The sequence below is a fragment of the Canis lupus genome, chromosome 2 (assembly GCF_048164855.1).
Source record: "Canis lupus baileyi chromosome 2, mCanLup2.hap1, whole genome shotgun sequence".
NCBI lineage: Eukaryota > Metazoa > Chordata > Mammalia > Carnivora > Canidae > Canis > Canis lupus.
Genome location: NC_132839.1, coordinates 77,629,476 through 77,652,818, shown reverse-complemented (window position 1 = coordinate 77,652,818; position 23,343 = coordinate 77,629,476).

The window sequence follows — 23,343 nt, the reverse complement described above, 5'->3', positions numbered from 1 at the left end:
GCAACAGCTTAAATATTTATAAAGCTTAAGCTCTAGACTTTCTTCACTATAAAATTGAAAAGAAAAACTGAAAATGTAATAAGAAGAGCTAATATGTTAACTTGAAATCTGGACAGTACAAAGAAATTTCAGAGAACTGTAGTTTTTCTGGCCCTGTCTCAAAATTATGCCAACCCTTCTCATAATATTTTTCAAATCTATTTTTAAAGTGACACAGAAAGAAAATTAATGGTGACAATTTTTAAAGCCACCAACACTAGCTAATTGTCAACTCCATCTGGAATTTCAGAGTAGGCATCCTTTCCCTCCAAAAGTCCAGATTAAGGAGGCAAAAGAGACAAGGCAAACTGGCATTTGTTGAGAATCAACTATGGACAAACCACTTTCTTTAACTTTTATATGTGCTTTCCTTTTATGCTTTCACATCATGAAATGTGTTAGTGGTAGAGAAATGGGGAACTTCTGAAACATGATCAATTTCATAAGTTTATAATTTTATAAAATTTTATAAAATCTTAATTGTCAGAAAAAAATAAGCTCAAAATTTTATCACTTCCTGTCAAATTTATCCACAATCTAAAAAACTATTTTATTGTTGACAAGGCAGACTCTGAGACACATATACACAAACATATGTGCCATGTACATGTACATGCACACAATACCCATAAGGAAATTTTGGAGTGTTTTGTCAAAAAAAAAGAGAGGAGAGGAAAGATATTGGATGTAATGTAGGAAGCCTAAGTAAAGACAAAAATCTACAATAGGTACTTTGAATGGCTGTTGAATATTTTAAGACTTTTGTTCCATTGACTGAGAGGAAGAAGGATTAGTCCATAGGTTTTGCTCTTCTTGTCAAACCATAACACTGCTTATATCCAAATGGTGCCATTGTAAATTGCAGAGTAGCATCATCCCTTCACCATTCTGCGCATGCTTATGTCCACCTTGACACTTGCTGGTCAGTTCTTAATTTGTACAAAGATACCTTTGTGGTATCACAGTAGTCCCCTATTAAAAAAAAAAAACTGTCTTTCTTTATAGTGTATAACAAAACCTTCCCTCTATCTCTCAACAGAAGCTTGGGTAAATATTCCATTGATAATCAGTGATTTTTGAGTTACACTTGTGTTATTCAGAGAGTGAGGAACATAGAAAGAAAAATGAATTATTCCTCAAGATTTCTGCATGGGTAATGTAGACAATACCTAAGATTAATCAATCCAATGTAGGTTACCATTGCCAGTTCCTTCAGGTTGATATTAAAGGGAAAGAATATGATCATATTCCATCTGTATCTTATAAATCCTAAAAGCTCCACTTACTGTATTGCCAAAGATCTACATTACCTGGAATATAGTTCTACATTTCACCTGTTCAGAGTAATTATTGGGAATATTGTCTGTCCCTACCAGAATTGTTGGCCTGTCAAAGCCCGTCCATTATTTAAATATTGTCTCAAATTAATATGCAATTTCCTATGTAGCTGGTGTTAGGCTTTCTTCCTCCAGGTTCCCAGGGGACCCAACATACTTTTTTTTCTGTTATAAACATCTTTTTTGTGGGCTTGTTTCTTGTACTAGCTTGTGAGTATCTTAGAGGTAAAAAGTCACTTTTGAATTTTAAATATTTGTCACTGAATAGATGTTTATAGAATGTTTTTAAAGAAAAATATATCATTCCGACTTATGTGGTCTATAAAAGAAATTTTCCTTGAGAATTCCTTGCCTATTGTTATACTACTTTCTCCTCTCACAGAATTAGACTAAACAACCTGCTGGGTAGACTTCAACCATTGGTCCCTATAATTAAAATAGCTAATATGTTAAAATTCCTAAGCCTTCTCCATATCTCCTGGGTGACACTTCCAATGAGTGCTTCTTTCTGTAATCAAACTTTTAACTCATATTATGTTTCAAGTTTGATTTTGAGAAGGCAGCATGTCATTTTTCTCTAAGTGTTATGAGACAGATCAAGCTGAAATGTTTACAGAAAATGAACTCTACACCAGCATCAAGAGCTCTTCTATCTGATAACCTGTACAAAAATATTGGAGAAGGGTAAATTTGGAAATTAGATTTCCCTGATGTTCAAGGAAAAAAATAATTTGATTTTAGACATTAAAATGGTTTTATTTTTTAGATTTACTAATAAAATTCAACTCATGTACAGGGGATTTAATCATAGAGCTTTAATTCATTAGCAGGAAATTGATAGCTGGTAGAACTTTTATTCAAAATGAGGCAACTTACTATTAAAATTATATTATTGGAATATATTTTGTATTTCACAAAATATCATTCTAAAACTCTAATGGGTTGTATGGACCTGGAAAATAAAGTGAATTTTGAGGTAGTATCCTTGGAGTTATTTTTAAATATATATATATATACCTTTTGAAAGTAAAATCTGTACAGTTCACAAGTGGTCTAAGAATACCCAATAGGAACAATTCCAATAATAGAGGGAAGCTTCATGAAGGTAGAGGCAATGATAGATTGCTGATCTCCTTTACATTTTGCCTGTTCTTGGTAATTATCAGGAATATTCTCTGCCCTTACCAAAATTGTTTACCTGTCAGGGCTTTCTTGATAGACTGTTGATCTCATTATTCTTCTGACTGACCATAGTTTGAAGATTAAGCCAGGGGTTTAAGAAGGACTAGGGAACACTGACCACATCCTTTTCACCCACATTGACATACAGCCAATGGCACAATACTTTCAGCCTTTTCTTAAGCATCAAATGCCTAGAGTTATTGATTGAAGGGACTCAGAAAACATCTCAGAGTACATGCATTTGAGACTTGAATAATATAAAGAATATGGTGGTGTAGGAGAAAGCAGGACAAGCAAGCATCAAAGGGCCTAAGAAAGTTCCAGACACAACTCCTTAGTCTTCTGTTCAGTCACATGGAGTGTGCTTCATCTTCAAATTATAAACCATAAAGACAGGTACAAGAAAGCTTGCTTCCAAGAGATCCAAAGAAGGTTTTTAGTAATATTATTGTTACACTTCCTCAGTCATGTAGCCAAGTTGTATAATTGGCTTAACCAGAAACACATAAAACAAAAGGACAAATATTAAAATATTAATGATTTGTTTCACCAAATGAAGTTGAGGTAGGCATTACTTTTGAAAAAAGTTCAATTTAACAAACTGAATGCTTGAAATGATACAACTCTTCTATCTCATCTATCACCAAAATTTAAGCATTATGAAAAGTATCAATGGACTGATTCAGTGTGATAGTTAGTTAATTAGTAACCAAATCTGGCTCCTTCCCTAGCCAGTTTTCATTGGAAGACATCCTATGGAATTTTAGTCTTTAATCTTTCAACATATTTGGTCATCTTTATCAGTATTGCATTAATTTTGTTAAAATCAATCAAAGTAATCTTGCCAATTATACCATTATTACATCAAATGGCAGTTGAATTATTATGTAGATTAAGATAATTTAAAAAATCAATCAGTTACAGGTATAATATTTTAAACTAAAAATTTTAATATTTGAGTATTTTAAACTAAAAATGGCTTTCCTAACAAAAGTGGCCTCAGCCCATATACCAAATGTCATGGATTGGAATATCAATGGCCTATATTTGGTTTATTTGGATTCCATGTCTCTTGCAAAGATAAGCTTTGTTTCATATTACAGAAGTATAATACTTGTCTTCCCCCCACTAATATAATTCTAATCACATTTAACAGATTTTAAATTTTGACTAACTGCATTGTTGAGTGCAGCTACTTTTGCTTACACACAGAACTTTGTTACTTGGAAACAGCTCTGCAAATCACATTCTTTGTTCATAAATCCCCATAAGATCCATAGTCTCCCAGAAGTTTATCTTTCATACTTCTGTGGCCACAGTCCTGGACCACTGTCCTTGAATTAGCTCTGCTTCCATCTGGATCACACTTTATAGCCCCTCTTGGCTCAGAATACATGTTCTTGGTCATCTTCATTTTTCATTTTCTAACATGGCAGGCATCTAATTGTCAGTGAAATGTTTTGTAACATTTTGTGTTTTTGTTTTTGTGTGTTTCTTTAACCCTTTCTGCTGAAGTTTTGTTGTGTATATGGGCCTTGTCACCTTTCACCTTTCCTTCCTTCCCCTCTAAGAGGCCAATAAGGCCAATATAGGTAGATGAATCTTTTTTTTTCTTTTTCTTTCTTTCTCTCTCTTTCTTTCTTTCTTTCTCTCTCTCTCTCTCTCTTTCTTTCTTTCTTCCTTCCTTCTTTCCTTCCTTCCTTCCTTCTTTCTTTCTTTCTTTCTTTCTCTCTCTCTCTCTCCCTTCCTTCCTTCTTTCTTTCTTTCTTTCTTTCTTTCTTTCTTTCTTTCTTTCTTTTCTTCTTTTTTTCTATATATCTCTTTAACGGCAAATCTAATTTATTCTAGGAACTCTAGACCTGTGCCAAATTAACTTTAGTTTCTTTTAGAATGTTTCAGTCAATGGTCGTTTGTTTATCCAATAAACAGATTGAGGGTTTATTTCTTGAGCATAGTATGAGTATCTATTTATATATACATATATGTCTAGACCTAAAATGTTGAGTTCCCCAAGATGGTGCAATTGTACCGCGTATGCAGAGTTGGATAATTGGAAGGACTCATTAGACTCCTTAGATTGTGCTCACTAAAAGCTGTAATAAATGCAAAGAACATACCACACTTACAGAAAGAAAGCACAGGCAAATACGGAGGCAAAGAGCCTTCTATATTCAGTTTCCCAGAATGCATGGTCAATGGTAAAGATGCATTTCATGCTTTGATTATGAACTATCAAGAAATATGTGAGAAATCTCAGTTTCTGGGATCTGAGAAAAAGGAATAACGAATAACCCATTTGTTATTACACTCCAACTAGGCTATGAAACTAGTCAAATGAGGTAAGCCATTTCTTTAAATGATAGAAAAAAATCTACCCCTATGTGTCTCCAGCGAAGCTTTCAACTTTATATAGAACATCATAAATCACTAGCCAGCCCATTTTAGCTAAACCTTGTCTAAGAATCAATACCACATGTTGAGGCATTCCTGGAGAAAAAAACATCTAGCCGTAAGATAACTCTGCCTCTTTACTATATCCTCTATGTGAGGGTGAATTCTTACTTAGGAAGCAGCACCACCTATCTCTGCCAGACAAATTATCCTTACTCTTAAGAGCCAGCTGCCAGCAAGGAGCTTGTCTACTCTAAATTTTAAGAGTACATCACAACATGGAAAGAAAACACAGCTAGGTCTAACAATGAAATTCAATGTTATTATTGGAGTACATCTAATTTATATTCTCTAGTATCAGCTTTATTTGTAAGAAAGATTCTATTTTGATTTTTATATGGCATACTTTTTTTCTTAATGAAGTTTTGAACTTAAGTGAAGAAAACAAAAATACCATCCAAAGAGTTTTCTCAAACCCTAACAGAGTGATGAGTTTTCTATATTACTTAATATTAATTCTAACCGACAACCTCTGATATGTTACATTTTGCCTTTTTGCTTATCTGTGTGCTTCTAATTGTTATAATACTACAATTTCCTTGTGTGCAGTGATTACTGCTTTTTTATTTTTATTGTGCCTTTTCCTTGGAAGGGAATAAGTAAGCTTATTAAGTGGAAATACTATGCTGCCTTCTTAAGCAAACATCATGGATTTTAAATATATGTTGTAGTCAGCAAACCTGTTGGAATTCACAACATAATTGACAGTTAAAGGAGACTACTGCCATAAACTCTAAAAATTATATTATCATAAAATCTTCATTCATATTTTTTGTTATTGTTGTTTTGAATAGAAACCACAACCATTGGACAAAGAATTAAAGTCAGCTTAGGGATCACTGGATGGCTCAGCGGTTTAGTGCCTGCCTTGGGCCCAGGGCATGATCCTGGAGTCCCAGGATCGAGTCCCACATCAGGCTCCCTGCATGGAGCCTGCTTGTCCCTCTGCCTGTGTCTCTGCCTCTCTCTCTTTATCTCTCATGAATAAATAAATAAAATCTTAAAAAAAAATAAACACATATTTATAAATACCACCTTAACATTTGCAGAACAGAATATAGTTTCACAAGTTTTCCAATACATTTTCAAATTGTAGCCTTATAAACTTGAAAATACATGATTATATAATTAAAAACTATATGTGTATGTCAATCTTCAGAATCTAATAGCATTATTAGCTTCAATATTTGACCTAGATAGGTTGTATTTGTTATCTATATCTTATTTTATCATTCTTACACAGGGAAAAACTCATTAGTAATAGGTTAATGAAATAAATATATTACTAAAAGTTGATTTTTGCTGTGCAGTAACCCAATTTAATTATTCAAATGAACCCATCAAGTGTATCATGAAAACGAATAGCTCCTTTGAATATAATACAAATGGAGTAGCATGCCATTTCCAGCTCTCATGAACTAATGAGGCATCTCACAGAACTGTTCTAGTCACAAGAGACCTGTGAAGAGGGTCAAGATCTGTGTGATCATTGTTTGACAAGGCAGAAAGCTTAAGGGGTTTGTTCCCTCTTATCAACTACACTTTAAACTTTAGACCTGCTTGGTTTCTCGACTCTCAGCTGTGTGTTCTCTCTTCTCTAAAGCCCCTTATGCGTTTCCTTGGGAAGTAAATAAATGAGAGCTAAAGGGTGATTCTCAGCAATTATATCTGCATGACCCTACTATCCCCAGGCTTTCTCGATTCTTGATCTCACAGAGTTCCATTCCTCTTATTTTTCCAACAGACGTATCTGACACCAACACTGTAGCTTATGAGACAAACTGCAAATTGCTGTAAACATTGATTTTAAGAAGTTAGGGAGAACCTTTAAAGTCAAAATTAGCTGTTATTTTCAAGTGTAACTAATTGTATGTTAACAGCTAAGGGAAATTATTTATAAAATAAATGATAAAATATGTGTAGAACTATTCAAATGCATGCTGTCCTTTAATACTTATGTTCCAAAAATGTGTAACATTCAAATAGCTCTGCAAAATACAACTTTCAGAAAGGGATTTCAGTGAACAGAGCCTCTCTCCTTAATCTCTGCTTGCTTGCTTTTCTACCATGAAAATCTAGGAAAATTACAAAGAATCCCAAACCTCCCTTCTTCTGCCTTTGTTTTTTGCTTGCTCTAAGATGAAACAGTGGAGCTGAGCTAAAGTTAGCAGAGTTTCTGCTTTCTTTCCCCAGGGTCATAGGATATCCTCTGGATCCCTCTTAGAGTTCTAGAGTCAGAGTTTCTCCACCATAAGAAGACAACATAAATGGATGACGTATATGAAAACATTCTCACTTATAAGGATGTTTTTGAAACTCACTTAGGTTTGTTCTCTGTAATGTTTCATTTGCCACATGCCACCTTCTTCAGAAATCATCCCAGTGTCCTGCCCCCTTTATAGCAAAACCTCCTAAAAATATGTTCTGCAGTTGCTGTTACTTATTCCTCACGTTAATTTCCTTGCATATATCCCAGTTAGGCTCCAAACCCTCATTCATGGAGCGGAAGCTATTCTTGTCAAGGACAACTACAACCTCCATACTGTAACCCAATGTCATTTTTATGTATCACTTAGGTTGCAAAAGGAAATAGATGACATAATAAAATTAATATAATTCAAGGAAAATTGAATACGGGGTTTAAGTATAAATTGTAGGAAGACTCTAGAGAAACCACAGTGATAAACGGCACTCAAGGTCGATTAGCAGTGGCCCTATTATTGACCATAATCCTGGAATGATAAAGGAAGGATGCATTTACTAATCAGGATGGAAAGAATCATGGAACGGTGTCTACCTAGGGAAAAGCTAGGTCTCCCAGTAGAGGAAGAGAGCCAGCCTAAGGGAAGTCTTCAAGAAATGAGGTAACGAATACACACTTTGATTTTACTCACCTCTCTCCATCAGATTTCATGCTGGAGATCTGTTAGCTGAGCTGACAAAAACCAGAGCTCAAAGAAGCTCTTGATTAGTCTACAAAATGTAGCGTTCTAGGATAGAATACAGGCAAGAGAAGAATAGAGAATGGATCTACAAGGTTAAACAGAAAATATTCTTTTATGCAGCTTCTCATGTTACTCTACCACTTGGGAGTATTTCACACAGTTGACCACCCCCACATCCTGAAGTGCTGTCTTTACCCATCCTCCATGCTAATACATCCTCTTAGGTTCAGTCTCTAACCACTCTTTTTCTCTATCTCCTCCTCTATGAAAATTAAATGTTGTAAGGTCTTAGGCCTTCTCTTTCCATATGACCTTATTTTATGACAAGCTACAAATGTTAAAATTGCTGGTGACTCTCAATTTATAGTCTCAACTTGGAACTCTTCATTAAGATTCCAACTAATAGGGATGCCTGGTTGGCTCAGCAGTTGAGCATCTGCCTTTAGCTCAGGGCGTGATCCCGGGTTCCTGGGCTGGAGTTCCTCATCGGGTGCCCCACAGGGAGCCTGCTTTTCCCTCTGTCTATGTCACTGGTATTCTCTCTGTGTCTCTCATGAATAAATAAATAAAATCTTTAAAAAAAAAGATTCAAGCTAATATACTAAGCCAGTTTTGTGGCATCTTTTGTGTAAGAGGAAACCCCAAATTTAACATAAAAAAATAGAACAATTCCCCTCTTTTCCACCCATCCCTGCCTTGATTTTTTTTTTCCTAATCTTACCCATCTCTATCAATAGAGCCACCATCTATCAACTTGGTTACACCAAAACTGTAGAATTCTCAGATAGCCTTAAGGATTTTATCCAAAGTTGTTATTTTGATTATTGATTACTGAATAGCTTCTTCAAAACTTAGTAGCCTAAAACAACACTTTATTTTTTTTTTATCTTTCCCAGTTTTGTAGATTCTCTAGGATGTGCTGGGAAGTTGTTTCACTAGTCAGACTGCCTTAGGCACTTTCAGTCAAAGGTCCAGATACTGGTGGAGTATCTGTAGTCTGAACTGTGAGATGGGATTACTGAATCTCTACCTAGCTTAATGTAATCTTGAGTTCTCTCCTCTCCAAGTGGCTTCTTTATGATCTTTTTTTTTTTCCCAATTGTATTTTAATTCAGTTAATTAATGTATAATGTATTATTGGTTTCAGAGGTAGAGGTCATTGATTCATCATTCTTATATAATACCTAGTGCTCATTATATCACATGCCCTCCTTAATGCCCATCACCCAGTTACCCTGTCCCCACACCTCTCTCCCCTCCAGTGACCTTCAGTTTGTTGCCTATGAAAAGGATTTTCTTATGATTTGTCTCCCTTTCTGATCTTGTCTTGTTTTTTTTTTCTCTCTCTTCCCCTATGATCCTCTGTTTTGTTTCTTAAATTCCACATTGAGTGAGATAATATAATAATAATCATTCTCTGATTGACTTATTTCGTTTAGCATAATATCCTCATTGCAAATGGCAAGACTTCATTTATTTGATGACTGAGTAGTATTCCATTGTATATATATATATACTATATCTTCTTTATCTTTTTTATCTTTTATATACCATTCATCTGTTGATGGACATCTGAGTTTTTTCCATAGTTTGGCTATCATAGATATTGCTGCTATAAACATTGCCATGCAGATGCCTTTCCGCATCACTGCATTTATATCTTTGGGGTAAATATCCAGTAGTGCAATTTCTGGGTCATAGAGTGGTTCTATTTTCAACTTCTTGAGGAACCCCTGTATTGTTTTCCAGAGTGGCTGCACCAGCTTGCACCCCCACCAAAAGTGTAAGAGGGTTCCCCTTTCTCTGCATCCTTGCCAATATCTGTCCTTTCCTGACTTGTTAATTTTAGCCATTCTGACTGGTGTGAGGTGGTATCTCACCGTGGTTGTGATTTGTATTTCCCTAATATTGAGTGATGTTGAGCATTAGGAGAAGGTATTTGCAAATGAAATATCAGATACAGGGCTAGAATCCAAAAATCTATAAAGAACTTATCAAACTCAATGCCTAAAGAATAAATAATGCAATTAAGAAATAGGCAGAAGACATGAGCAGACATTTCTCAAGAGAAGACATACAGATGGTCAATAGACACATGAACAAAAATCCACGATCTTTCTATAAAATCTCTTCAGCAGAGTAGCTATACCTCTTTCCCATTATGTCAGCACTCTGAAAGTGAACATTCCAGGGGCAGAAGCTGCCTGCCCTCCTGAAGTAAGTGGTGGGGTGGGCCCCTTCTGTTAGTTCATAGTCTCTAGCCAGCCAACATTCAATGTAGAAGAGGACTATATAAAGTGTGAACACCAGCATGTATGATTCATCAGATGTCTTCTTTAAGATGTATCTACCACAGTCACATTTGTTTATTTATTTCTGATTGGCATTCTGTACATCTTTAACCACATTTGCAACTTCAGCTATTGACAAAAGAATTTGTCATCATTTTATCCAAAATTGTATAGCTTGATCATTTCTGTGTCTACCGATTTTACATACCCAAGTAACTACCTCCAGAAGCCAAAACAGGTCATATACTTTGGCATTACAATTTCTTTCTGATCTAGCAATTGGTGGATAACATTAAGGCCTTATGTCATTCTCAGAATTCCCACAAAGATTTCTATAATTGCATTCTCCAAATAGGGGTACCCAATTATCTAGGACCCAATTTCCAGAATATACAACAAGGTTGGTGGCCAAACCAAAACCTTAACCTAGAAATGAAAATCTAATACTTCCTCTAGTACCAGATATACTGCCTTCATTTTCTGCTCCTTCTGCAGATTTATCTTTTCCTTCATCATCCAAAGTCATATATTTTGCCAGGCAAATAGAAGCAGACTTCCAAAATGGTATTACATCCTTTTTTTTTTTTTTAACATTCCATCAGTCAACAAAGAAGTTTGTTTCATCTTAACATGAAGAATATTTTTTTCTGGGGATTTTATTGCCTATCTCAAAGCAAAGTTGTCACCTATCCATAGTTATAGTATTCAGGGGGCATATTCCTGTAACCCATATCCATATTTTCAGAGAACTTTACTGAATTGATCTATTCTTATTGCAATGTCAAATATGCCAATGACAGAAAAGATATTTTGGTATTCACATTATTTGATTTCTCTCAGTGCTGATGGTTCACCAAAGCCCATTAGCAGGTAGTCATATGTCTCTCAAAGGAGCTATATCTATCCGCAAGGCATCAGGTAACTCAGGATCCCAAAATTTCAATAATACTGTTGTGGGAGAGTATTAGATTTCTGCAAGAGACTCCATTCTCTATTTGTCTGCATAGAAGTTGCTTTCAAAATTATTTTTGCAATTACATCATATGGCCTTAATACTGCTTGATTTCAACTTGCTGCAGGTCTGCATGTGCTCTGGGTTACATTTCAAGGTGTGATTTTATGTATCAGAGTTAAAAGGATTCTCAAAGGGAAAAAATATCAGGGCAGCCTGGGTGGCTCAGCAGTTTAGAGCCACCTTCGGCCCAGGGCCTGATCCTGGAGACCCGGGATTGAGTCCCACGTCAGGCTCGTTGTATGGAGCCTGCATCTCCCTCTGCCTGTGTCTTGGCCTCTCTCTCTCTCTCTCTCTGTGTCTCTCATGAATAAATAAATAAAATCTTTAAAAAAAATCAAGATTTCTGGTAAGTCCAACTAAATTCAAGGAGGCCTAATCATAAATTATGCATTTTTCTTATGAGTATGATATAGACTGGTAGAGACTGCAGCTTATTCTATAATTTCCGTGGAGTGTCATAGAATATTTCATATGACCACAGACCAAGTTATTCACAAATTTAACTGATTGGTTTAGGCCCTATCCTTTAGCCTCACTGGTCGTAGACATAATCTCAATTCTTAAATATTTTATAATTTCTTCCTCTGAGAGGGAAACTATCATGTTATCAATTAATGTAATGAATCAACTTACTTTTACTATTTATTAAATCTATATCTCATCTAAGTAGGTTATGACAAATGCCTGAACTACTCTAAAAAGAGAAAGGTAAGTGCATAATTTGGCTTCCTTCTATGATTGGTATGGAAATAAGAGTTTGACAGAGTCTCTCAAAACATGCCAATAGGACTAATTTATCTTGTTAGACTTTCTGAAGACCAAACTATATATAATACACAGAGGGTATTTTAATCCAACTAAACAGTTTTGCACCTTTAATTAGTTTATAAACTTTACAATAAGATGAGGGAAAATTTATGAAAGGCAGGGATCATAACATAAAACACTACAGGTTAAAAAGTACTGAATTATTTGCTTCTCTGTTCTGTTCAAAATTATGTTCTCTGAAATTACACATGACTATTCTAATTATCAAATTAACTTTCAATATATCTTACTTTCTTTTCAAATTATTTTGATTAATTTCATATCTAATCTGAAAAAAAATTATTTTTTGTCTAATTGTTTACTTTTATCTAAATATGTTATTTTTCTTTGTATTACTAAAAGTCCCAGTCTGTTTTTTTTAAAATTACTTTTATTATTTCCTGAAGGATTACATAAATAGTTCTTAATTTAACTATTTCTATAAAGCAAAGAACTTATATTCACATGTGTACAAGCTTAAAGTTACAATAAAAAAAGGGAACAGTTCAGAAAGAAGGATAAAATTGACACTATTTTCATTTTGTTTTGTTTTTTATTCTTACCCCTTGTTTTTTATTCTTACCCCAAAGACTACAAACAGGTGAGATGAGTTTTGAGAGTAATGACTTGGAACTAAAATTTTAATGTTCTTCATTATTTGAAAAATCATTATACACTGTTAAAATATATACTATGAAAATGTATATACAATCTTTGCATTATTCAAAAAATAATAATGCAATTGTAGGTCAAGTTATAAATCAAATGAGGAATTACCGTATATTTCCTATGGAAATAACTGGTTAGGGACCCATCATTTATTCATAGTCACATATAAACCTGGAGGAAAGGAAGGAAGGAGGAAGGAAGGAAGGAAGGAAGGAAGGAAGGAAGGAAGGAAGGAAGGAAGGAAAATCCCCATGGGATGACTTTCATCATGTAATTCAGAACACCAATGAATCAACTGATAATATAAACAAGTCCCTTCTCTGTTATAGACCAAATCTCTGTGTCTCCAAAATTAATATATTGAAGCCTTCACCCATAATGCCATGATATCTGGAGATGCAGCCATGGGGGGATAAATAGGGTAAGATGGTATCACCAGAGTGGGGGCCCTGATGAAATTAGTGACCAGGTAAGAAAAAAAGAGACCAGAGCTCTCCTTTTCTGTTCACATTCAAAGAGATCATGTGAGATAAAGACTGCCTACAAGCCAGGAAAAGAGACCTCAGAATGAAACCTGCCTGCTTTCACCTTTATCTTGAACATCCTGGCCTTAAAACAATGAAAAATAAACTTACTGCTTCAGCCACCTCACCTATGGTATAATTATGCTTATAAACACATATGGGCCCCTCCCAGAGACAGCTGTGTTCTCAGCTGCAACAATTGCAGGCTTTATGAACCTAAGGATGGTTTTATCTCTTCTAAATCTGAGGCTGTTTCTCTCTGTGAGAAAGTAGATAGGATGGAAGGTGAGATATAATAGTAATGTTTACTATATACAAATTTTATTGTATATAATTACATAATAAATAACAAAATATATTAAGTGTTTGGAACACAGACACCTTCTTTACCTCCTACTAAATTTTCTACTTGAAACAAATTTCATTTTTCCATGGCATATCCATAAAGCCACCCAGCTAATTGTTACAATGAATATTTTATTCTCAGATCAGAATACAAATGAAACTTATTAGAGATATTCCTTTTTAAAATCTGATTTGCATTCTTAAGAGATTAGGCAAAATTTCTCCCCGGTATCCATAAACACATCGACATTTATCAATCAAACAGGTAGAGAGGAGGTAGAAAATAATGAGACCCACTAGAAAGGGGAAGTGTGAGAGAAACTGGGGATCTGAAAATCAGGGACACTGAGGTTTGATTCCTCTGTTTGCAACTTTTTATTATTTTTTAATTTTTATTTATTTATTTTTTAAATTTTTTTTCACTTATTTATGATAGTCACACAGAGAGAGAGAGAGAGGCAGAGACATAGGCAGAGGGAGAAGCAGGCTCCATGCACCGGGAGCCTGACGTGGGATTCGATCCCAGGTCTCCAGGATCGCGCCCTGGGCCAAAGGCAGGCGCTAAACCTCTGCGCCACCCAGGGATCCCTATTTTTTAATTTTCAATTTTTTATAAATTTATTTTTTATTGGTGTTCAATTTGCCAACATATAGAATAACACCCAGTGTTTATCCCATCAAGTGCTACCCTCAGTGCCCGTCACCCAGTCACCCCCACCCCCGCCCACCTCCCCTTCCACCACCCTTAGTTTGCTTCCCAGAGTTAGGAGTCTCTCATGTTCTGTCTCCCTTTATGATATTTCCCATTCATTTTTTCTCCTTTCCCCTTTATTCCCTTTCACTGTCTTTTATATTCCCCAAATGAATGAGACCATATAATGTTTGTCCTTCTCCGTTTGACTTATTTGCAACTTTTTAGAATATTAGTATTTCTGCCCTTAATTGGAGCAGAATTGCTTGGATGACCAAAAATTGCTCTGGTGACCACATCTATGTATCATAAGCTCTGAAAATGGCATCCCAAACAGAAAGGCATTTTTAAATTTTTGCTCTAGAATTTTCCCTATATTTTATAATGTGCTTTGTTATTTCCAGTATCTCGGGTGTGCTATATCTTATTATTAAAAATTACTTCATTTCACTATTGTTATATTGTAGTATCATTTGTCTTATCCAAATATTGTAATATATAGGCACATTTTGTTATTTAGAAAGATTATTGTCATCATGTAAATAATAAGTTGCATGCTAGCACTAAAAAATCAACCTTATTCTGTGAAGGCAAAATTTCTTTTTCTTCTAAAGGGGACAATATGTCATGAATAATGAAGCATAAATCCCATTTGGGTCATAGTTTCAGATGTAAAGAGATGTGAAGAAACAAAAAGTGAGACTAACAACAGGAAGTCCTTGTGTATCTTTTCATCTTCTAGCCTGTCAAAAACATGGAGGTTTGTACTGAACACAATGTCTATAATTACAGTACTGGTTGCCAAGAAGAGTTACTGTGTCTGTTAAAAAGATAATTACAGCTACTTTACAATTCAAATCTGTGTTCAGTTACCTTGTGAAATCCAAATGAATGCTAATCTGACCTTATGTTTCCAAAAGGCACTATACTTTTTAACACTTTTTAAAAAAATTGTATTACTGAGGGTGACAAATACTTTCACATCTTCAAAATGATTGCACATAAAACAAGCACTTCAACTACCACCCTGAACACACTAAAGAATCTCAACAACCATAAAATCCATCTCTCTGTAGCACTTAACATTTTCACATGTTTCAGATGTGGCTGCTTACTCTACAATTCAAACTTGGGTACACGTATCAGCAATGACCTAGACAGAAAACAGATCGCACACTCAGATTAAGTAATAAAACTGGTCTCCACAAGTTTCATAAAATAGCAGTTCCCTAATAAATTGGGAAATGATCAAGGGATACTTGTTTTTCGGGCTGGAAAGAGCTGTAGCCTTACTTTCTCTAAGTCAAAATGGACTAAGAGAAGAAGCAGTTATCAGAACCAGATCAGTGAGAGTTGTTTGGACAAGGCCACCAAACAGAAGGTGCCCTTTAATAAAGAGATAACTCAATTCTCTGTGACCTGGTGGGGTCAAGATAATGCATACCCCTACTTCCCTTGCTTCTGACTTCTAATCTTCAACTGATCCCACACCACCACCGCCTTAGGTCAAACCCATTAGGAAGCCATTGTGCAAAGATGCAGAGTGATACAGTGCATAGGTGTCAGCCTTTTGGGACACAGAATAGAATTAGGAAGGTTAGAGAAGGAAATTGGAGAAGGAAAGGTAAAATATACATGGCGACACATGGTCAATTTGGAAACAGCTTTTCAAATAATGCATTGCAGTACATGATTTCTTAAGTATCATAATCACAAATATTTTAAAGAATCAACTTCAAAGCTCTCTAAGTCATTTGTGTAAGGAACATTTTTCTATACTATTTTCAAACATAATTTACAAATATTGCCTCATCTAATATTACAAACAAGTGAAAGAAGACTTTTTAGCACACAGTGGCTCAGAGAATTTAAACATGTTGCCAGAACAAAGAAAAAGAATGAAACATGAATAAAAGGGTGAATGCCATAAAATGAGCGCGGTCATATTGTTCTTTCCAAATACCAGACATTGCCTAAGTAGGTTAGATGCATGAACTCAACTCAACATCACATGAATTACACATTATTATTATCTTCATTTCACAGATTAGTAAACCCAGTTAGCGAGCAAGCACCCTGTCCAACATCATACTATTTGGTCAGGAGTCACCCTCCAGCCATTTGGTGTCAAAGTCTGTGTGTTAGATCAAAATTTTCATTGGTGTTATGTTTGCTGAGTGATTTGAGCAAGAAATAAACATCACAGAAATAAATATTATGTTTGGATTCAAATGTTGGCTGTAAAATAAATAGAAAATAGATATATGTCAGTATCATGTGAGTGAAATCTTTCTAAATTGAATGTATATTAAATTTTATATATCCTATCCAGGGATCATTTAGAGATAATGTCAATAAAATAGAGTTTTGTCACAAGATAATGATCTCCTGCTGTTACATAACCATGAACGTGAAGCCAAGTTGTTTATTTTCAAAGCAGGGAAAATCAATCCCAGAATTATACTCTATAACAGTGATTTTAGTTCTATTATACCAAAATGATGCATGTTGATTTAATAATTTTGCCTGATGGATGTTTGAGAGGGAAAATGACAGATGTTCCCTATACCATTGTGAGCCAGGGGTATTCTGTTGGGCTTAGAAAATATACCTGTTGTATGTTTTGCCTAATCAGAAACAGTCATCCATAAAAGTGATGAGGTTGTACCCCTGTTGTAATCTGCACCTTTATGAATGAGATGATTTATGACCTGTTAAGGGTGCTGTGGTTTTAAACTTTAATCAGGGAATAGTGGTCAACCATGCAGCCATAAGGTCTAAGAGAGCAGGATATATATAGTCCTTAAAAATTTGAACTGACAGCAAAACAACTGCAGAAAGGTCTATTGCACTTGGTAATGATCCTGACTGACTCAACTTTCATTTTAACTCCAGATGGGATTGTAGTAATTGTTTACTTGGGTCCCAAATAGCAAAATATTTCAAAGTTTCACTTAGCCTGGCATGTACCCGAAGACAGCTAACTCCCAGAAAGACATAATACATATTTGTGAGAATATATTGAATAATACCTTGTATTTTAATATTTGTGATTGCTTTCAAAGTGTTTTCTGCGTATTATTCCTTATTCACCTTATGTTCACAACCACCTGGAGAATTAGTTCTATACTGATTAGCTGAGCAAATTGCGGAATGTGGAGTAAAAAGAAAAAAAATATATAAAAGGATGTTCTGATTCCTACTCTATATACTTGCATGAAACTCCACCACAAAGCCTTCTGTCTTACAAAATTATGTTTTTTAATTAAATCTGACTTGCCATAATTTTTCGTTTTTGAATAGCTAAGACTTTCTCTGTAATCATAAAGTGTAATCTCAAATGCATTTCAAAACTAAGAGAAAAAACAGTTACTACAGATAATTTTCAAATATTGGACATAAATATTTTATGAAATCAAATACCTTCTTGATTAAGTAGTGAAAAATTAACAATCAAGTTACAGAACTTTTGCTTTTAAAGTGAATTTTAGGGGTTCTGGGTGGCTCAGTTGGTTAGGCATCTGCCTATGGTTCAGGTCATGACCCTGGGGTGCTGGAATTGAGCCCCGCATGGGGCTCCCTGCTCAGCAGGAGGTCTGCCTCTCTCTCTCTCTCTGCCTGCCACTCCCCCTGCTCTCTCTCTCTCTCTCTGTGTGTCAAATAAATAAAATATATATATATTTTTAAAAGTAAAGTGAATTTTAAAACATTATTCTCAGATTTGAGGTTAATAGCATCAGTCTCTAAGCAGTGCTCAGTAAGTGCATACCTCTTCACTACCCAACTTCTAAATGACTAAGGCATTCAACAAGCCAGCTGATGGATGGGAAACAAATATTCACTGATGGAACTGATATTGTAGAATATGGTTTATATATTTGAGAAAGTTGTCCTTCTGACACCAAACCTCAGATTTAGACAGATGTACTCACCCAGTTATAGCGACCTAAGCAAAGAGAGGCTATGCCAGGCAGGAATTATCCCTTTTAAGGCTTAAGAGAACAGAAGAGTATAGGTACAAAGGATTCATTCCAAAAAAAAAAAAAAGAAGAAAGAAAGAAAGGAAGGGAAGGGAAGGAGAGCGGTATGGAGGGAGGAAGAGAAGAGAAAGAAAGAAAGAAAAAGAAAGAAAGAAAGAAAGAAAGAAAGAAAGAAAGAAAGAAAGAAAGAAAGAAAGAAAGAAAAAATACTAGACTGCAAATTGCTTTGTTTCTCCCTTCAAAGACACTCAAGATTTAATTCATTTAATGTCCCTTAGGCAGAGTAAGTACGGAGGACATAAAAAGTCAAGATTGTTATTCTGCTGAAGTTCCTTTCAAGGAAGAAAACATAATTTTCCATTATCCATCACTACTCCAGCCATCTAACTTCTGTTAATATTCTCTCTGCCAGAGAGAAGTTACTCATAATTCTTCAACCTCATCATAGGAAATGTGATTTGCCGCATAACAAATCATTCCAAACCTTGGTCGCTTAAATCAACAGTGATTTACTATTTCTCACCATTCTCTATGTTGACTAGGCAGGTTTCTCCCTGGGAATTAGGTGAGGACACTCAAGCTGGACAGGGTTGGCTGGTACGTTTAAGGAAGCCTCTTTCACACCTCCAGATGTGAAAACAGTTGATGATGGTGCCTCTATTCTCCTCCACTTGGTCTCTATCAAAATAATGCCCCACCCCCAGGGCCTGTCCGCCTGGTCTCTCTCTCCAGGTCTGGACTTTACAACATGACAGATAGATTGCAAGAGAACAGAGTAGAAGCTTATGGGTCTTCATTGAAGGGCTGAACCCAGAACTACTTGCACAATGTCACTTGCCACATTCTATTGATAAAGGCAGGTCACAGATCCAAAAGAAAGGGAAATAGATTTCACCTGATAATGGAAAAACACACAGAAATAGCAAAAGTTGTTAGCAGCCAAATTTGCAGAGAAGTGACCCCAAAGAACCCCAAAGAAATTTTCCCAACGATTCCATTTTATGCCTAATTCTCTTGCCATCCCAGCCAGAAATATCCATCCTCATAAAAAATACATTACCTCTAATCCTTCTATATCCAGTATCCCCTTTCCTAACTCCTTTGGTTTAGCCAGTATCCTAAATCCCATCGGACCTATGAAGCCAGAGGCTGATGGAGGATCTTGGTGTATGCAGCATGACTCTCTGGAAATGATTCTCCCTTTCCCTCACCTAATAGATACAGGGATACTCCATCCAAAATTCTTACATTATTATTCATCTTCAGCTGAAAGTAACCTACTATTCTCAGTAGATTCTTTTACAGAAACAAAAATCACTTAAATCTCTCATATAATAGTTACAGATAATAATTTATACATATAAGTAATATTTACAAGAGAATAAGTGTTGTGTTTTTTTAGGAACAAACATTAGCAGCAAGTTTGAAACTCTTTAATTTTAATATTTTCAGTCCTTAGGATGAAGATATAATTACTGTTACATCTTTAAGATACATAGTTACTCTGAATTATTTCATTACTGAATTCAAATTGGCAATTATTAAGTTAACATAATTCTGGGTGCTTAGAATTTAGGTCAAAACTAACTTAAAAGCAATGCCAGCATATGCCACATAGGACAGATTTCAGGAAAAGGTCGACATCTATACTGAATGCATATGATGAGTATTATTTTCCAACTTGTCTCCACAGCCATAAAGTCCGTAATTATTAATTTTTAAAGAAGATTAGGAGCTAATTGGCACACACACAAAAACAATGTCCCTGAAATCAAACCACAAAAACATGACAACTACCACAAACACATATTGACGTCTTCTATGGAATTACCAATAGGCTGTGTGGAAAATCTGATGCACAGCTTGGCAGTAACACTGCTGTTGCTGCAGCCAGTAAAGTAAAAACCCAGCACGTTCTAACAGGAAGAAAATGCTGAAGTGAACAGTTTTGAGTTCTGCTGCCTGGTCCTCTAATACTTGCCCCAGATTCTTGGTGCTAAATCATTTATTTTCTATCTCTAGGATTTCATGTGACCACCTCTAATTTCAAACTTGGAACTCGATATCATTATTTTCATTGCTGACAACATCAAAGACTTATACAGAGCAAAAATTCCAGGGGCTCCCATAACAACATACCACAGACGAAGAGAATCAGAAATTTATTGTTTCAGTGTTCTGGAGGCTGAAAGTCTGGAATCAAAGTTGATCAGAGTTGGTTCCTTCTGAAAGCTGTAAGGGAATATCAGTTCCATGACTATCTCCTACCTTTTAGTAGCCTCAGCTAGTCCTTAGCTTGGAGAGGACATCCTTTCTCTTGGTGTCTTCAAATTGTCTTCTCTCTATGCATGTCAATCTCCGTGTCTAAAATTTGCCTTTTTTAAAAAAGGTTTTTTTTTTTTTTAAGATTTTATTTATTTATTTATTTATTTATTTATTTATTTATTTGAAACACAGAGAGGAGAGAGAGAGGTAGAGACACAGGCAGATGGAGAAGCAGGTTCCATGCAGGGAGCCTCACGTGGGACTCGATCCCGGGTCTCCAGGATCATGCCCTGGGCTGAAGCTGGCGCTAAACCTCTGAGCCACCTTGGCTACCCTAAAATTTGCCTTTTTTTTTTTTTTTTTAAATTTGCCTTTTTATAAGTATATCCAGTTGTATTGGGTTGGGGCCCATCCCAATGACTTCATCTTAACTTGATCATCTGCAAGAAATCCTATTTTTAAATAAGGGTATACCCACAGGTGCTGAGGTTAGGATTTCCACATTTCTGGTGGAGACACAGTTCAATCCATACCCATCATGGTTTTAGAGAAAGTCCAAACTCCTAGGGATAGCATAGGAGGGCCATTATGATTTACTTTCTGCTTTTTTCTTTGGGCTTTAGCATACTCCATATTTCAATCTATACTCCAGGTTATTGAATAGGTAACAGTATAATTTCTCTTGTTATACATCACACACTTTGTGCTAGCATCTCCTTCTTTTTGGCTGTTTATAGGCCAATTAAAAAAAAAAAAGATATCCTTGTGCCTACCTAATAGTGATCTCTCCAAGTCGCTATATTGAAATAGGCTTTTTAATTTTTGAACTGGATGCAAAATTCACTTCAGCAGACTTTCCACTTGACTGGAAGCTCATCCCATTTTCCCTATCAACACCCGCACTCTCACATTTTGCTTTATATCTTTGTTCTAGGTGAGTTCATTTTGCACATGTCTCTGAACCTCTGGCCCATAGTTATTGAGAACTTTTAGTCAGAAATTTTAGGAAAGATGTTGATCTACGTTGTAAGATATAAAGCTCATGAACTGGCATCTGCCATATTTTCTGCTATATAGAGCAGAAATTGACAGATTATGAGCCATGGGCCTGTTTTTGTGTGGGCTTTGAACTATAATAGTTTATATTTATTTAAACTGTTGAAAATGTAATAATACTATTGAAAATTGCGCAGCCCCAGTGGCTCAGTGGTTAAGCACCACCTTCAGTCCAGGGCATGATCCCGGACACCCGGGATCGAGTCCCACATCAGGCTCCCTGCATGCAGCCTGTTTCTCGCTCTGCCTGTGTCTCTGCCTCTCTCTCTCTCTCTCTCTCTCTCTCTCTCTCTGTGATTATCATAAATAAATAAATTTTTAAAAAAATTTAAAAAAAAGAATTTCAGCACTCATTAAGTAAAGTTTCATTGGTATATTTTCTTATATAAATAGCTTTGCTTATTCATTGATATATTTTCCATAGTTGTTCTTATGCTACACCAGAAGTGAGTACTTGAAACAGAGATCATTTGGCCCCCAAAGCCTCAAATACTTGCTACATAGTTATTTGTAAAAATTGTATTGTAATAAGTTAAACTACAGAGATGGAAAGAGTGAAAAGAGAAGGAAAGACAAAATCGAGACCCAGAGTGACAGAGGGAGGAAGACAGACAAAACATATATGCAGAAAAGAGTCTAGAGTCATTGAGTTTTAATTGAGTTCTAACAACGTCTAATTCCTATTGTTCTTAAGGTTCAGGAATGTATGAATTCCATAAATCACCCCACATTAATTTTAAAAAGCATTTTTTGACTGCAATTAAAGTTGCCCCTGCAAATACACTTGTCTTTCTTCTACAGTTGACCTAAGCTCCCTAAGGAGAGGGACTAACTAATTTAGTATATTATCTCAAGTATTTTATTTAAGTCATTAAATAAACACTCTCTGAATGAATAAATACAGAAACAAATATATGTATATGTTGGTTAATTGAACTAAAAGTAGGGGTTGGGATAAGGGAGCTAAAGTGGATGAGTTCCCCCTGTTCCCAAAGCATCACTCTCCCTAAAATGTGCTTGTGAAAATATCCAAAAGAATGCTTACATGGCTCTCCAAATCAACTAGGGCCCCTCAACAAATAAATAAAAACAAACAGTACAGATGGTTATTCTAACATTGTTAACAAAGTGAAATGAATTCCTGGTAATCGCATTGAAACTGTAATGACGCCTGGTGACAGTCTGGTACTTGCTGTGCCTTTGCATGAAGGCTAAGTCAGCTCATGCTACATTCTACATGAAACCTAAGTCATTACTCATCCACCTCCTCTCTATGCTATACACTCTGTGACTCTGAAAACTGCTATAAATACCCTGAATGAAAGAACATACAGCACTGCCACCATCATTGTGAACTTTTAACATGAGGTTGCTAGCACTGGTAGTCCATTTTTTGAAAAAAAACTGCCAACTGACCAAGACTCAGATTATCCTCATTGGCAGCAAGAGAGTTAGGTGCTTGAAGAGCTTTGCAAACTCATTTACCAAGCTATGGAATTCTGTGGGGTCCATACACATACCTTCCACTCAGTTATCAAGTATGATGTTGCTATCATAAAACTCTGCATAATAATGCTAAGATATGGAACATCTGAGTGGCTCAGTGTCAAGCGTCTGCCTTTGGCTCAGTGTGTGATCCCAGGGTCCTGGGATTGAGTCCCTCATCAGGCTTCCCATGGGGAACCTGCTTCTCCTTCTGCCTATGTCTCTGCCTCTCTCTCTGTATCTCTCATAAATAAATAAATA